This window comes from Tamandua tetradactyla, chromosome 9, assembly GCF_023851605.1.
Source record: "Tamandua tetradactyla isolate mTamTet1 chromosome 9, mTamTet1.pri, whole genome shotgun sequence".
NCBI lineage: Eukaryota > Metazoa > Chordata > Mammalia > Pilosa > Myrmecophagidae > Tamandua > Tamandua tetradactyla.
In genome coordinates, this window is record NC_135335.1 from 27,896,924 (window position 1) to 27,913,954 (window position 17,031).

Sequence of the window (17,031 nt, forward strand, 5' to 3'; positions counted from 1 at the left end):
TGGAGATTGAGTTATGCTTACCCAAGTCAAGAAACATTTGCCAGCCACTCACCAGACACCAGGGGAGAGGCAGGGAGTGAAATTTTTACATTAAGAGAAAGCTTGGTCCTGCCAACGTCTCGATTTCAGACTTCTAGCATCCAGAACCGTGAGACAATAAATGTCTGTTGTAAAAAAAAAAGGCATGAGCTTCCAGGAAGATGGCAGAATAGGAAAGGCTGGGTTCACCCCTGCTCCAAGGAACAACTAGAGAAGTGACAAAAAAGCAACTGAGACAGCAGTTCCAGGATGCATGTGACCTGAGAGGGTCTTCTACACTACATAGGGAGGTCCTGGATGACGAAACTGAGGAATTGGGATGAAGAGAACAGGGTGTGTGGGCTCCATCAGGACTCCACTGGGGACAAAAGGCCACACCAAGGAAAGTACTTGCCCTGCAGCTAGCTTAGGATTCCAGACCCTCAGCTCCACAGCCCAGAACTCCCTTGAGGAACCCAGAAGCCAGTAACCTTGCTTTTCCTGCTCACAGAGCCACCTAGCTAGTGCATAGTCTACCATGCCCCTTCCATACAGAGGCCCAAAGCCCTCAGGTCTGCATGATTGGGAAGTGGGGACAAGGAAATAAGCCATGCTGCAGCCTGTGCCCTGTGACTGCCTGGTACCCATGTGCCAACACGTGCCACTCTACCTTGCACCCTGACCTCTGTGCCCCATGCACACACACATACCTGTGCCCTGGCGTTCCCACCATGCCCTTCACACCTGTGCAACTGTGCACACATGCCCTGCACCCCATGCCCCTGCACCCTGTGTCCTTATACCCCCTCACCCCTATCCTCCATGCCTGTGCGCACCTGCATCCCACCCCCGGAACCCCCACATACACACCCTGCCCACAACCTGCACACTCACACCCCGCACAAGTGCACACCCATGCATGTGTGCACCTACACCCACCCCTCCACGGACCACCATCCCATGCCCCATGTGCATACACATCCATGCACCTGCATCCCCCCTATGCTGTGCTCCCACTCCCACCACATCATGTGCACCTGTGCATCATATATACACACAAGTCATGTCCTACCCCAGACTCTGCCCCCCACACCCTGCACACCTGTGCACCTGCACTGCACCCCGAGCCCCACCCTATGACTCTGCACCATGTCCGTTCCCCATGTCCCCTGGCCCTCTCCCCATCAAGTGCTCTGACAACATTATAATGCTGTGCCCTGCTTCATGCCCCCGTGCCCCATGTCACCTTGTGCTGCACTCTGGCACCATGTCCCCAGACTTTGCCCCAAGCCATGTCCCCTGCCATGCCACCATGACTTGTGCCTGCCCCTGTGCCTCCTGCACCTCATCCGTGTCTCTGCTCCCACCCCACTACCCCCACGCAGCACCCCAACCCATGTCCCACCCTGTGCTGTGTCCTGCCACCATGCCACACCATTCCCAATGGCCCACACCCCATGCTACACCTAGCTGGCAGGCATTTCCAGTTTGGCTGTGGACAGGGCCATTGGCATACTCACTCCCAAAGAGCAAGGTCATTCTAACCGGGAGCACAAGGGCAATCATTCTCATCAGGCCCACGAGGAGAATCTCCACTAAGGTTCATATTGCTCACCACCCATCCCCAGAGTTGGTGGCTTTCAGCACACACCGGGACCACGGAACGTGGCTGGAATTGCGCCAATTTTCCATCCAGCTCACCTGGCTGCCACAGTCAGGCGGAGGCAAGCCCAAAACCACCATCTGCTGGGAAGAAACAGAAAGTGCAGTCTGGCAAACTGCCTGCTTGTCTAGCTATAAACAGATCCTCAGATTCACATCCTCTGCATGAGGACTGTATATTGGCATGGTGGCGAATTATTGATGAACAAAGTGCAAAAGGAGACCTTCAGTACAAATCCAAGCAAACACAAAACCTTAGACCACTGAGGGAAGTCAACTTCCAAAATAGCCCTATCAAGATAAATAAATGCCTCAAAGCCAAATGTCCTTCAAATGTGAGGGAGAGAGGGTGCACGGATGGTTCAGTGACAGACCCTTGCCTTTCATGTGGGAGGCCTGGGTTTGATTCTTGGACCATGCACCTCCTCCCCCCCAAAAAAAAGGTGAGTAAGAGATTAAAATTTTCACAGACAGACAAACTTACATTGGGAACATATTTTCTAAAGAACATTTTAGCATACAACTGAACAAAGAGTGCGAACTTGGCTGAATTATACGTAATTTTTAAATGAATGCTAAAAATGTAAGATTCTGAAATGCTTATGGAAATATTGAATTCAGAGTTTGGAAACAAGAAAAAAAAACAATGAAATAAACCCTCTTCAATAGAGTCATACTTGCATGTATGGACACAGTAAAAGTCACTGCTGAAAAATTTAGTGTATTTGTGTTTATCTTGACAAAAGCATGAAATAATACATTGATGAAAAATGTGGCCATTGTCCCATTACATTACTATATCACTGTCAATCCTTTAGTCAATTTCTATCTTTTATGTGGTTCTCAACATATTTACAAAGATTTGAGTCAATCAGAAAATAACTTTGATTGCAACTGAAAATTGGAGAACAATGATGTCTTAACTATTACATAATGATTAAAATATGTATGTACATGACAAAGATGAATGAAAAGACTGATAAACACTCAATTTGTAATTAATGTCTAATTGTGCACATATGTGACATTTAAAATGTTATTTAATATTATAATTTAAAATGAAATTAAAAATTAATCTAATCTAAAAGATAAACAAAGATGCTTATGTGTAAGTGTGAAGATAACTAGGTAATAAATTCCATAGACTCGTGAGACTGACAATGGATCATTCCCTACATTTGTGCTTTTTGACAAAGGAATTTTATCACCAAGAAGAGAGAGATGGCAGCAAATGAGGGCATGGAGGAATATTGCAGAAGTGGGGAAGGACCCATTTTCAGAAAGTTTAAATATTTCTTGAGTTTTAAGTATAAAACAGGACTATGTGAAAGGGGATAATGAAGCACTTGATGTAACATGCTTTTGTGTGCTTAATATGAATATAACTAGGGAAAGTGTAAATAATAATTGGAAGTCCTTAGGTTATATGTGACTTACAATGACTAGTAATCATTGGCATAAGTGTGTCATATAGGAGAAGGAGCATCAGTCTATATCACCTTATTCATTCACATATCTAAAGATCAATCAATAGACAAATATTTACTGAGGGCCTATGAAGTCCAGATCCTGGATTGTTCTGAGGTTTAACTGGCAATAATACAATGCCTTTACCATCACACAACTTATAGTGTAGTGGAAGCAATAAAAAAATCAGGTAAAACTTGTTATCGTAAAAACTTAGCAAAGATACATAATGAGAGATTGTAACTGTTCTTGTTTTCTGGTTAAAGACAAACCTGATGCTCAGGGTTCAGGCTAAAGCAAAATTCCCCAGATATGAAAGTATCTGGTGGTCTGATCTCATTTACTATAAGCGCTTCCCTTTCTGAAATCTTGGTTCCTCTAGCTCTCTTTGCTTTCACACCCTTTTGGAGTTTTTAAATATAGAAGAGGCAACAAATCAATTTTTCTAATTGTTTTCATGCCCCTAGCACATCTGAGCAGAAGCAGGGGTTACGGTTTGCATGCAGCAAATTCCAGTCTATTTCACGTCAGCTCAGAAAGGGTGTCTTTTCAGCTTGGATTCTCTTCTTCCATTGTGCAAATTGGAAAATGCTTACTGGAAAAGCCATTTGATAACATGGAGCTCACATTCTTTTGCTTCTCTTTTCTTGAGATTGCATCCCCTTAAGTCCTGTCTCTATGGGCTGCTCTCTGATATCTTTAAATAGTTGTTTTGTATATTTTGTCCAACATTTATAGTTTTTCAATACAAGCTACTAAATGAAAAGCAGAACCTGAAATTTTTTTAAAGTGGTGAAGTGTTTGACTACAATTTTATTTAAGAATCTTTAAATAGGAATTCAATAGCAATAATGACTATACTTTCAGCAAGAATTACCTAATTACATAATGCATTCACCCCAAAGCTCTTTAAAAACAGTGATTTTTCCATTTTCATTTTTGGTGATGGGTTTGTACCTGATCCACATTTTGTACCATTTTGGATCCTCTTGTCCTGTCCTGACTCTTGTGCCATATGCCACTGAAGTATCAGCTTTGCAGGTCTCTGATGTACTCTATGCACATGTCTCCATACCTTGACACACACACACACACACACACACACACACTGATTTTCAGTGATGCTGAAAGATTGAACTTTCCATGATCAAAGCCCACATGTCAGATAAATGGAGAAATGCAATTCTAGTGTGAATGGGTGTATTTGTGGCCAGCAATTTTGTATGGCCACAGGGTGCATGATTACTGTGTGACCTCTGTATAAATGTATTGTGTTGATGTGTTTGTGTCATTAACTGGTATACATATGTTATGGGATTGGATGATATCCCAAACGTGGAGTCAGTTTGGCTGTAAGATTGTGTGTGTCATTGTCATCAGAGTATTCATGTGCATTATCAGACAATGTTGTTAGAATGCTTACAGTCATGGAGAAACTGTATGTATGCAAGTGTGAACATGAGGTGTCAGTGTTTGCTCATGTGCAGGAAGTGTGTGTTATTGTGGAAAATACATGTGGATCAAGAGCATTTTAGAGGTAGGGGGTGGGCAGCAGCATCTGTTGCCCTGTTAACTGTCCAACACTTAACACTATATTCAAGAATTTCGTATTTGTGGTGGAGTGTGGTCAGTGAACTAATAACTTTATTACTAAAACTTTCAGGATGAGAGAGATGGGAAAGGAATGGAAAGAAAGGAAATATAAGAAAAACAGGAAGAGAAAATGAAGAGAAGTTATGGAAATTGATTTTTGAGAATCATGCCAACACAATTCAATCGGGAAGGAAAATCTTACCAGCAAATGGTGCTGAAATGATGCTATCCATATGAAAAAAACAAAACAAAAATGTCAACTATGTCTCACACCATATAAATATTAAGATTGATCATAGACCTAAAGAAATACTACAACTCAAGAACAAAAGATGAAGACCCTATAAAAACAAACAAAAATAGACAAAGGGCTTAAATAGACATGACTAAAGAAGAGAAAATAAATGGTCCTTGAAGTCATGCAAAACTGTTTGCAATGGTTTTCCTGAGGAAAACAAAAGTACAATTTAATTGGATACCAATACACGTCTGCTAGAATGCTTAAAATTAAACGAAACAAAGCAAACCATACCAGATGTTGACAATGATGCGACGCAACAAGAATCATGAACATTGCTGATGGAAGTTGAAAATAGCACAATTCCTTAGGAAAAATTTGTAAAATTGTAAACACAAGTCATCGATGTGATCCAGGAAGGGCACTGCTAAGTATTTACTCAAGGAAAAACATGCATCCACAAAAACATTTTTAACTGAGTGTTCATGAGAGCTTTATTTTAATAGGCAAAAATTGAAGACATGTTAAACATCCATATAAAGGAGAATAAATAAATAAATTATAGTACTACTGAGTACTACTCAAGAATGGAATGGCATAAACATGATATACGGAAAGCAAAATGCTTGATTCTCATTATAATTATGCCCAGGGAAAGAACCATACTAATATATATTAAGTAATTTAATTTACATGGAGTTCTAAAATTTATGGAAGAAATCAGAATGTTGAATGCATCTCAGGATAGGGAACAAGGGGGAGAGTCTAGTTTAATTGGGAAGTAGCAGAAGGAAATTTTCTGGAGTGATGAAAATAATATCCCTTCACAAGAGTGCATGAATGTGTCAGAAGTTAGCAACCTAAACACTGGAGATCTGCAAATGTCCCTGTATGGAAAGTATAACTTGATATTTTTTTAAAACATTAAGAGGGATATGAAGGAAAAATGCAGTCAAAAGGAAAACAGGTTGTGAAGAAAACATTTTTGATGCCTATTAGAACATATACTATGAAATTCTCTTTTTATGCCTCCCACATAAAATAAAGTTAACCAATGCTAAAGTACTCTCAAAATAAAGTAAACACTGACTTTGATGGCATTTTAAATACATATTGATCCCAGCTATTTTTTGGAGCATTACATTAAAAAGTGTATGTACAAATGAATGGAACATTGGGGAAAACTGTCATTCAGCATAAAATCCCATAGAGTTGAGTGCACAGGCCTGGAGCAATGAAGAGAGATTTGCCCTGTAGACAGACTTGAAAGGTTATACCTGCTGAGGTGAGAGATCGAATGCTTGTAAGAGGGTGGGACACAGGGAGGGTCTCTCAGACAGCCTCCTCTCTTTACATGCACACAAATGCATGGTGCATCCACTATGTACCTGCATGGACCTAAGCCCCAGGGGTAGAACCAAGAATGAGACAGATCCAGGCCTGTCCTGATGGAATTCACGTCAGGTCAGTAGGCAAAGAAACACTGGACAAAAAGTCAGTCCTGTGATGGCTTGATGATACAGCATACCAATGGTAGATCCAGGTAGCAATAAGAATTCAGAGGAAGGAATGGTGCTCGGTCATGCAAGCCCTACTAAGGCAGCATTATGCACAGACTTGAAGAATATGAGGGAATTATAGGGCTAAGGGAGGAACTGAGTGTTCTGAGCAAAGGAAAGAGCATGTTCAAATTACCTAGTGCCAAGAAGAACCCTTCTTTGGTTGGGAAAGAAACAGAGTTTATTGAAGCTGAGGGCAGGTTCAGGAAAGACTGAGGACATCCTTCAAAGAGAAATGTGGAACAACTGATCATTTCAAACTGGGGGGTTTCTCTTTCCTTCTGTTGGTTTCATTGTGTGTATCTCTGTCTGTGGATCCCAAGATTAACCTCCTGATCTTTAGTACCACCAATCTTTTTCTCCCTATCTACCTCTGTAGACCACTTTATCTGTCTCGCAAATGTCTTTCTTTGATTCTTCTCCTTTCTCTTCATGCCTCTCTGTCTGTCTCCTCTTACTAGTCACTTCACTCATGTCCCAGGAGAAAGGCATGGGGGTCAACAGTGAAAACTTGGGTGGGGGCTTGAAAGTTCCCTTTTCTGACATGCTCAGCAAAACACATGGAACATCCTCTACTCTTTGGCTCTGCCTGTTGTGGTGGGTCCTTCCAGATGATTTAAGTGTTGGAGAGATTTGAGTAGGAATCAGAAATCACTAGCCTTTCTCTCCTATTCATCCTGGTAAATTCCTCAGATTTTCAATAAAAATGCAGGTTGTTAAGGAATTGATCCCAAGGGCTCAGGGAATAGTCTCTTCCTTGGGGAGAACAGATATTGGGGTCCACTCCTCTTTGCAGGCCACTGTGTAAAGACCCCATTTAACACATAATGCCTAACACAAAGGTCTGAAGGTCTTTCTCCATCAGTCTACGGTCCTGAATTTTCAGAGGTTTCAATATAGTTTACTGAAATTTAATTCCTAAACATTATAGTCTTAATGTAGTATGTGGGCTGTATCGCCATTTTGATATGTCAAAGAAACTTACTTAGAACAAAGGAGAAATTTATGAAAAAGGTGGAGTGACTATCTTATACACACAAAAAAGCTGACGCACCAGATCCTGGATGCACAGGAGCTTGATGTAATGAGGACAAATCCTAGGATTGAAGAGTTGACAGAGAAAAATATTTGGCCATTAGATGGCAGCAAGGCACAAGCTAATTGTCAGGTCAGTGGTTTAACAGATTTGCAGTATAAGATCGGGTGCAGCCTCACAGCAGGAGACATTCCAGAGAAACCACCAAAAGGGAATAAGTGCAAGGAGGAAATTCCCAAGCCCCTGGTGGGAGGGATCTAAGCAATGTCACAGAACCAGAACAATGGGAAGCTTCTGGCCCAGACAGAACCAAGCTGCCAAAGTAACTTGGGGCTTTACAAATTTATAAGGGCACAGGCTCCACCCTGTGCCACATTTAAAATGTCTAAAGCCATTCTATTTTGTAAGACTACTTTCCATAGTTGATTGACTTCATCATTTAACAATAATATTGCTAATTTAGATTTATTAAGCATGTAAATTGTGTAGTTATCTAAGGCTTTTCAGTAACCTTCACAGCTCCCGCTGGGACAAGAATAGCTCAAGGATAAAACCACCTTGGGGTATGCTTCACTGGATATCTAGATCCAAACATTTCCCACTTGTTAGGAGTGTGTAGTAAAGAATCATATAAAGTAGCAAGGACATATGGCTGCCCCCATATACCATGCCCTGTCTAATTGTAAGGTAAATAAGGCCATCCGTATTGCACATACGTCCAGAGCCACCCCAGGCGAAGGCATTTCGATTTCTGATGGAAGCATTTTGATATTGCAAAAGTATATCATATTGTAGCTAAGTGGTCAAATTACACACTTCTGAGGGTAACCACCCCACATCTCAGTTCCTATAAAGACAGGGCAATTCAGTCTAAGGTTATTGCTTCCACTGTCAGCCATCCTATTCAATCAGATATAGCATACCCAAATGTGGGCTGGGGTTTATTTACTTGTTCTTTCACAAAGGAGAAGCTTTTATACTAAGTCTCATTATAATATGGTAACTGGATTTCAGTCTTAAGAGAGAGAGTCTCACAACATTTGTCAGAACATTGAATCCTGCCACATCAACAGGGCATTCCATGCTGTCTAGTTAGCAGGAGTTATGGTCCAGGGAAGGCCAGTAGCACCCAAAGATAGCAAGTATGTGTAAATCCAACATTGGGTTTCATTGTGGGCATGAGTTACCACTAAAACCCACCGTAGGAAGGTATTTGTTAGGGCACTATTGATGAAAAAGTTTATGGGGGTTTTGGTTTGCTAAAGCTGCTGGAATGCACTATATTGTTTTTTTCAAAAGGGATTTAAGTTACAAATTTACAGTCCTAAGGCATGAAAATGTCTGAAGTAAGGCATCCAGAGAAAGATACCTTGACTCTAAAATAAGGCTGATGGCATCAGAGAAGGCACATGACAATATCTGCTGATGCATCTCTCCCAGCTTCTGGTTTCAAATGTCTCTCTCAGTTCCTGTTTCCAGTGGTTTTCTTTCCAAGTATCTGTGAGTAGTCAACAGATTTCTCTGGGGCAGAATCTCTAGGGCAGACTCTGGGTTCCATCTCTCATCTGGGTTCCATCTCTGCATCTCCAAGCATGTGCATCTGGTTTCATCTCTCTGCTTTCTGTGTCAGCTCTGATCTTTCCCCATATTTCCTGCCTTTTACAATCTTCATAGTGGGCACCAGTGAAAGGTTTAAGAGCCACCTAGAATAGGTGAGGTAACATCTCCATGAAAACAATCCAATTCAAAGGTCCCACCAGAACAATTGGTCTATCTCCACAAGATTGGATTAAAAGAACATGGCTTTTCTTGGGTACACAACAATTTCAAACCAGCACAATGGGAAAAAATTGATTTAATAATATTCATGCAAGAGTTCCATTTGGAGGTAGTAGGGTAACAGGCAGAGGGACATTGTGGGGAGGTTTTAAATACCAGATATCCTTACCCTGTAAATCTTGAGAGACCTCCACTATGACATCAATCATTAGAGTAGGCATAAGAAGGGTCCACATAGTTATACATAAGATTCCCATCAGTATAGGAAACCCAGGTTGGTTGCATACATACCCAAAGTAATGGAACCACCAGGTTGTATACAAAGAGCAAATCAGCTCAAAATTTGGAAATAACAGTTAAAGCTCAGAAATAAATGTGACCATTGTTTTCAGAATATGTAGAACACACATATTCTGTTCTACATATTCTGAATTCTACATACCTTTGTAGAACATACAACTGAACAACAGGGAGTAAAACAACCCAATTGAAAAAATGGGCAAAGGACATGGATGGGAACTTTTCCAAAGAGGAAATATAAATGGCTAAAAAACATAGAAAAGATGCTCATCATTGCTAGTTATTATGGAAATACAAATTAAAACTGCAATGAAATATCATGTCACTCCTACAAGAATGGCAATTAACAAAAACACAGAAAAGTACAAGTGCTGTAGAGGATATGAAGAAATAGGTGCATTGTTTACTGTTGATGGGAATGTAAAATGGTGCAGCTGCTCTGCAAAGCCCTTAGGCAGTTCCTCCAGAAGTTAAGCACAGAATTGTCATATGATCCAGCAGTCCCCTTACTAGGTGTATTCTTAGAAAGTTTGAAAGCAGGGATATGAACAGACACTTATACACTAATATTTATGGTGACATTATTAATGATTGCCAAGGGATGGAAATAGCTCAAATGTCCATCAGTGGAAGAATGAACAAACTGTGGCATTTACATATAATGGAATTTTTTGCATCTTAAGATAGAATAAAGTCATGACTCATGCAACAGTGTGGATGAACTTTGAGGACATTATATTGTACAAAATAAACAGAAATGAAAGGATAGATATTGTATAATTTCACTAATATGAACTAATTATAATGATCAAACTCTGAGAACTTAAGTTCAGAACACAGGTTATCAGGAAACAGAAAGAAGGTAGAGATTGATCATTTGATGCTGAAGGAATACAGTATGTTCAACAGGATTGATTGCGGAGATTTTAGAAATGTATAGACCTTGATTTTGAGGCTTGCCCTTAAGAAACTTATTTATGCAAGGACAGAGTTAAGCCTACTTATAATTATGCTTAAGTGTTACCTCCCAAGAACTTCCTTTTTTCTCAGGTGTGGCTTCTTTCTCTAAGGCAACTCTGCAAATAAACTCACTACCCTCCCCATTACATGGGACATGACACACAGGTGTGTAAGTCTCCCTGGCAATGTGGGCCATGACTCCCAGTGGAAGAGACTGGCGCTGGCCCAATAGGATTGAGAATTTATTCTTGAACAAAAACGGAAAAAGAAATGAAACAAAGTAAAGTTTCATGGCTAAGAGATTTCAAATAGAATCGAGAGATCATTCTAGACGTTATTCTTGTGCAAGCTTTAGCCAGATATTGCAAATTGCCACAGTATGCCAATACCCAACCCACAGTTTCCCTAAAAACCCTAAAGGATTTAATGGACTATTTCTAAGACCCTATAAATGTTCTACTTATTAGGGCTATTTTTTCAGAAGCTTAAAGCCTCCAGATGGCTCCTGTGCCAGATAAGCCCTGAATCCAAAAGTTACAAGTCTCTCCAAGAACATCAACCAGTTTCATTCCTCTACCCTATAAGGTCAACACTCCTTTCCAGCATGAGGAAGTTAAAATGGTCATTCCCAGATATCCCTGAAGTGTGAGAGAAGGTGATCAAATGAGAGGGAGGAGGTGTAAATGAGAAATTAGGATTTGATAAATGATTTATGACTACTGCCTTATTATATAGATTTTTCTTTTAGTTTCTAGTATATTAGAATGGCTAGATGGAAATATCTGAAATTGTTGAACTGTAATCCTGTAGCCTTGATATTTGATAATGATGGTATAATGATGTAGCTTTTATTATGTGACTTGTGGCTGACACTTCCTTTAACCAATGTATGGGTAGATGAGTAATAAAAGAAAGAAAAAAAAGGTATAGGATGTTTGGGGTGTTCTTTTATATTTTTATTTCTTCTTTTGGAGTAATGAAAATGTTCTAAAACTGATTGTGGTGATTATAGAGATGTATGCTATATTTGAAAACAACTGTATGCCAAAAAATTAAGCAACATTCATGAAATGGACAAATTTTGAGTAACAACCAAACTATCTACAGTGACTTAAGACAAAATGGAAGATCTCAACAAACAAATAACTAGTGAAAAGATGGAATTAGTACTGGACTTGTCTGCTAAAAGGTCAAAATCCTGACAAAAGAAATCAAAGAATACTTAAATAAATGGAGACACATAATATCTTAATGTAAGACTCAATATAGCAAAGCTCTTAATCCTCCAAGTTGGTTTTGAGGTTTTATGTAACCCCTATCAAAATCTAGCAATGCTTTGTAGACATGTACACATTTATTCTAAAATTTGTATGAAGTTACTTGTCCTTGAATAGCATATTTACAGAAAAGAATAATGGTGGAGCAGTCACTCTACTCCATATGTTCTTTGTATACACATGCAGTAATCATGACACTGAGGTGTTGGCAAAGTGATGGATGCATGGATCAACGGAATAGATTAGAAAACCCTGAAATATATGTATATAGATAATCTCATCTGATTCTTGTGAAGTGTACAAAAACAATTCAATGGAAGAAGGACAGCGTTTTCAACAAATGGTGCTGGAGTAATTGGACACTCATAGCCTAAAAAATGAAACTTGACCTAAACAACAGGTTTGTTGCTTCTGGAACAAAGTATGGAAGAGCAAATATGAGTCCTCCATGCTCTCTCATCCACTGATATTACTACATGGAAACCACATGTTCCTGAATGTTCACGTTCTCTACAGGAGAAAATCAGCTTGGGTCTAGGAGCCACTACTGAATAAGTTTTGTGGAGCACACTGAACAGAAGGCTGCACATGAATAGCACACTAAACTTTGTGTGTTAAGCCTCTGATATTTTAGGACTTGTTTATTAATGCATCATGTCTAACTTAACTTAAATAATGTGGAAGGCTTTGAGCAGAGAAGTAAACTTCTTTGACTTATATTTCAACATGATCACTGGCTCCTGTGTTGATAGTACACTAAAGTGAGGAATCAGGGAGAACAGAAGGAAGCTCTTGCAACAATCTAGATGAGATAACAGCTTCTATAAGAACAATGGCATCAGTGGTGATGAGAAGTGGCCTGTTTCTTACTATATTTTGAAGAAAGATTCAACAGGATGTTCCAAAGAATTAAATATTATGGAGTGTGAGAAAAAAATGTGTAAAAGGTGACTAAAGTTTTTGTCCTGAGAAACTGGAAGAATGATCTTTTCACCTAACTCAGTGAAAGAAGACTATGGAAAGTGATGATTTGGGAAGGTGAAGAGAGATTGGGGAAGTGAAGTTCTGTTAAGATCAAACTGCCTATGGGACTCCCAGGTCAAGGGAGAGCTCTAGGTTTGGACTCATGGATATGAGGAAGATAGAAGGTAGGCCACAGAGCCCTGTCTCCACTAGCAGCCTGCTGCCCATTAGATGGAGGAAGGTTATGGAAGTTTCTTAAGTACCTTCCACATAACTGAACACAACTTAGATGAGGATAGTGGCATAAAAAATCTTTACCTAATGATTAGAATGATCTCTATGTTGTCTCCTACCTTCTTTGTGCTGGCTTGAAATTGTTATGTACCCCAGAAAAGCCATATTTTCTTTCTAATCCAATCTTGTAGGGGTAGACATATTGTTTAGGGTGGAAACTTTGATTGGATTGTTTCCATGGAGATGTGATACACCCAGTTATGGATGTGACCTTTTGATTAGATGGAGATGTGATTCTGCTCAGTCAAGGTGGGTCTTGATTAAATTTCTGCAATCCTTTCAAAGAAGAAATATTTTGGAGTTGCTTCAGAGTCAACAGGAGATGCAAACATTTGAAGGTGCTTGGAGTGCCAACAGACAGAGCAGATGCCTAGAAATGGATGATGGGAGATGCAGAGCCCAGCAGATGTTGCCATGTGCCTTTCCATGAGGTACTAAGCAAGCCAGAACCCAGAGTTGTGTTCTGGAGAAGTTAAGTGAAGGCCCACATATGCCTATAGAGGAAACCACTGGCATCAGAGGCTTGGAGCAGTGGAATCTGGAACAAAGACTGGCAGATATCAGTCACATTCCTTCCCATATGATAGACATAGGCTGTTCTTGAGTCAAGGTATCTTACCCTGGATGCCTTAGTTTGGAAATTTTTATGGCCTTAAAATGGTAAACTTGTAACATAATAAATACTCTTTTTAAAAGCTATTCCATTTCTGGTATATTGCATTCCACCAGTACTTAGCAAACCTAAGCATTCTTCTTCAGAAAATTTCTAGGATGGGGAGATTCTCCCCTCCCTTAAATGTCATATTCTTGAAAATTCAAACTTGTGAGCCTTCAGCTTGTTGCTACCAACACTTTTTCTCCATGGCACAATCACTTGTAATGAACAAGATCTAATTGCTGGAGAAAGCTCTAATGGCTTTTAGTTACATTTTGGTTTCTCCACTTGTGAGAACAGCAGCTGCAAGTATAAACTAAGAAGCCAGGGCATGTAACAAAGCATACATAGCTTTTTCTCAGAAGCAATATATATTCTTATATCAGGAGAGAATATTCCTTCTCTGCCTATGACTTAGACTTTTCTCTTTTTAAAATTTTTTTTATGAAATACAACATATACACAAAAAAGCAATAAAATTCCAAGTACATTTTAATAAGTAGTTATAGAACAGATTTTAAAGTTTGATATGGTTTACAGTTCCATGATCTTTCTTTTTTCCTTCTAGCTGCTTCAAGACACTAGAGGTCAACAGAAATATCAATATAATTATTCAGCAGTCATATTCATTTGTTGAATCCTATCTTCTCTGTTATACTCCTCCTCTTTAAGTAACATATATACATGAAAGCAATACATTTCAAAGTACATCTCAACAGTTAGTTGTAGAACAGAATTCAGAGTTTGGTATAGGTTACAGTTTCACTATTTTAAGTTTTTATTTCTAGCTGCTCTAAGGTACTGGAGGCTAAAAGAAATATCAATACAAGGATTCAGCACTGATACTCATTTGTTAAACCCTACTTTCTCTGTGTAACTCCGCCATCACCTTTGATCTTTCTCAAACCCTTTAGGGGTATTTGGGCTATGCCCATCCTAACTTTTTCATGTTGGAAGGGGCTGTTGATAATATGAGATAGGGGGGCGGAATTAGCTGATGTTCTGGAAAGGCTGACCCCTCTACAGTTCAGGATTTATCTGGTTCAGGGATCCATTTGGAGGTTGTAGGTTTTGGAAAGTTACTCTAGTGCATGGAGAATTTGTAGAACCTTATATAATGTCCTAGGTATTCTTTAGGACTGGCGGGAATGGTTTTGGTTGGGGGTTGGCAAGTTATGATCGGTAGCAATGTCCAACTGAAGCATGTGTTTAAGAGTGGCAGTGTAGCCTCTCAACTCTATTTGGACTCTCTCAGCCACTGATACCTTATTTGTTACACTTCTTTTCCCACTTTTGGTCAGGATGCCATGGTTGATCCCACAGTGCCAGGGCCAGGCTTACCCCTGGGAGTCATTTCCCATGCTACCAAGGGAAACTTTTCCCATGTAGTGGGAGGGCAATGGTTTAACCTGCAGAGTTGGGCTCAGAGAGGGAAGAGGCTACATCTGAGCAACAAAAGAGGCCCTCAAGAGGTGACTCTTCAGCACACCTATAGGTAGGCTAAGCTTCTCCACTACAAACATAAGCTTCTCAAGAGCAAGCCTCAAGATCAAGGGCTTGGCCTTTTGATTTGGGTGCAGTAAATGTTTGGCATGGTGTTTGGGGTTTCCCTGATGGTAAAGTTTATTAGTTTCATAATTTTTCTCCCATCCCTCAAGGGACTTTGCCAATACTCTTTGATTATCTGTTTAATATACTCTGGGATGTATCCAGACATTACACTAAGCTGTACAGGATTAACGGCTGTCATTCTTATTCTGGGCTCCATTGCCTTCTTGTCTCCATAGTGCTAGTTGAGTAGTCTGAACTCAGTCTTACATGGTTTCTCTTGTATGTAGTAGATTGTTTTTATCTTGTCACTTTCAGGATTTTCTGCTTCAGCATTTGACAGACTGATTAGTATGTGTCTTAGGGAAGGCCTATTTGGATTTATTCTATTTGGCATTCATTGAGCTTTTTTGATTTGCATATTTATGTCTTTTGTTGGTGTTGGGAAGTTTCCCCCTTATATCCTCCACTGATCTTCCTAGCCCATTACGTGTCTCCTTCTGGGACACTGATGATTCTTACACTTGTGCACTTTGTTTTGTCCTTGATCTCTCTGAAATCCAATTCAATTTTTCCATCTTTTTTCTCATTTGCTCTTTTGTGCATTCAAAATCAGAATGTCTTGTCCTCTAGTTCACTTATTCTTTCTTCTCCCTCTTCAAATCTGCTGTTGTTTGTCTCTAGGATATTTTTTATTTGGTCTACAGAATCTTTAATCTCTGTGATATCTGCTATTTTTAAATTTATTCTTTCAAATTCCTCTTTATGCTCTTCTAGTGTCTTCTTGATCCCCTTTATGTCATTAATCCATCCCACTGATTTTATTTAGTAAAGTTACATGAACATCTTTGATTAGCTGTTCCAAAGTCTGTGTCTCCTCCAGTGTTTTAATGTGGTCATTTGAGAGGGCTGTGTCTGTTTGCATCTTCATATGCTTAGTTATCTTCTGTTGTCTTCATGGCATGTAAACCTCTTGATAGGGTTACTTTGGATGTTGATTTCTTTCAGCAGTCTAAAGCTTTGTATTTGTAGCTTGAGTGTAGAGCAAGATGTAGGGCATGGGGCAGGGCTCTATGCTGGTGCCTGTGATGGGTTGCAGTGTTTATATGCATGGGTTAGGGACTCTGTGCTGGTGCCTGTGATGTGGGGTGCAGATCATAGGGTTGTGTTCATGTGGTGTGGGAGCCGTGGGGGCAAGATGTAGCTCAGGTAAGGCTTGGGGCCCTGGAGCAGTGTGCAGCATGGCAAGAGGCAGATATGGGGGCTGGGGGATGCACGGGGGCTGGTATATGGGCAGAATGTGAATAGGTGCATGAAGCATGTGGGTCATTGGTGTCAGGGGGTAGGGTACAGGGCACAGAAGTTGGGGCACAGGTAGGTTAGAGCATGGATTTGTCCTTGTGCAGGGGGAGGGGTCCAGTGGGGATGTGTGAATGTGTAGGGATGGGGCACAGGTCATGGAGGTTGTGGGTTGTGTGTCGGGTGGGTGATGATGGGTAGACAGGGCCTAGCATGGGTCCACCTGTGGGGTGGGGTAGGGGTGCCCACTTGTGCAGGCAGAGGCTATCTGGCACATTTGTGCCGAGAGCACATGTAGGTGTGGAAGAAGTGCACCTGTGCTGTGGGATAGGGCAAGGATGTGCATGTGTGTAGGGCATGGGGTGTGGGGTGCAGGGGTCAAG

General features: G+C 40.4%; 1 long non-coding RNA gene across 1 annotated transcript in view; it reads left to right on the top strand.

Moving 5' to 3' along the window:
• Window positions 1–6,296, top strand: part of LOC143646878 (uncharacterized) — an 82,883-nt gene extending 76,587 nt beyond the window's left edge. The window contains exon 5 of the long non-coding RNA XR_013157697.1: window positions 4,811–6,296. This is a non-coding gene — a long non-coding RNA (uncharacterized LOC143646878). The remainder of the gene's footprint in view (window positions 1–4,810) is intronic.
• Window positions 6,297–17,031: the final 10,735 nt, after the last annotated feature.